This window comes from Panulirus ornatus, chromosome 15, assembly GCF_036320965.1.
Source record: "Panulirus ornatus isolate Po-2019 chromosome 15, ASM3632096v1, whole genome shotgun sequence".
NCBI classification, from domain to species: domain Eukaryota; kingdom Metazoa; phylum Arthropoda; class Malacostraca; order Decapoda; family Palinuridae; genus Panulirus; species Panulirus ornatus.
This window is the reverse complement of record NC_092238.1, coordinates 31058622-31059880: the sequence shown is the minus strand read 5'-3', so window position 1 is coordinate 31059880 and position 1259 is coordinate 31058622. Positions and strand designations below refer to the sequence as shown.

General features: G+C 38.9%; 1 non-coding gene across 1 annotated transcript; it reads left to right on the top strand.

Annotated features, from left to right (window-relative positions):
* Positions 1-284: 284 nt before the first annotated feature.
* Positions 285-355, top strand: TRNAG-CCC (transfer RNA glycine (anticodon CCC)). The gene has a single exon. It is a non-coding gene; the product is annotated as a tRNA-Gly (tRNA).
* The last annotated feature ends 904 nt before the right edge of the window (positions 356-1259 follow it).

Genomic DNA, 1259 nt, shown 5'->3' with positions numbered 1-1259 from the left:
ATTATATTCATAATCTGCTTTCAGTCTTTCTCTGAAAATGCTCTTGCAAAGGCCTTCAGCTCATTCAGCAGGAATCCTTTTGTATCTTTTTTCTACCCCCTAACACACCAGGGTTTCTGGGAAATCAGGAAAAATATTTAGTTTAAAAGTCGAGAATTACTCGATTCAAACAATTATGAATGTACTAATGTACAAAAAGGAATGACAATCTATCTTTCTTCCCTTGGCAACAGTTCTATGAGAAAATAAAGCGATAAATTATTAATATCTCCATCCACCTCACGGCGCCGCTGGTGTAGTGGTATCATGCAAGATTCCCATTCTTGCGACCCGGGTTCGATTCCCGGGCGGCGCATTCGTTTTCCCAGCAGTGGTCTACGTTACAGATGTCTAGGTGTGTCATGAGTGATTGCACGGTTGTGTAATATACGATATAACTCATCTGAAAGCGAAGACTGCGATAGACGCCAATGGAATTGGTATAATATTACTAGGATATAACATAACATTGCGTTAATGCAGTTTGTCTATGTTCGCACTAAGAGTGTTGGAACAAGCACTTACATTTTTTTATCATGACATATCAAGAGAGCGTTCGTAAATCAGAAAAAAAAAGCAAAATAGATTGGCTTATCCGGAGCTGTTGGATAAGACAACCAGGCGAGGTTAGTGCTAGCGAGGATGACTTCACTCCGGCATACAAGTGGTGGTGGTGGCGGTGGCCTCGAACGAGGACATTTTTGTTCTTGGGTTACCACATACGTGTCAGTTGATAGACGTCTTCATCGTGCACATAGCCTAATATATATATATATATATATATATATATATATATATATATATATATATATATATATATATATATATATATATATTTTTTTGTGTGTGTGTGTGTGTGTTATTTCTCTTCGTAGTTATCAGCAAATACATAGATATCGCGCTTCATTGTGACCTTATTGCAATATATATATATATATATATATATATATATATATATATATATATATATATATATATATATATATTGTTGCAGGGGTGTATGGTAATAGCAAGGTATACAAATGGCATCTGGTGAGGTGCTGGGTTAGGGCACCATACAGGAAGATGGTGAGGGACGGGGTATCGGGCACCACACAGCGAGGTGGTGTGGTATGGGGATTAGGTTACCACCAAGGCAGTTGGTAAGGTCCAGGATTTCGGGGTACCAAACAGGCAGCTGATGTGGTACAGGTTTGGGAGGAGTGGGGTGGGGTGGATAC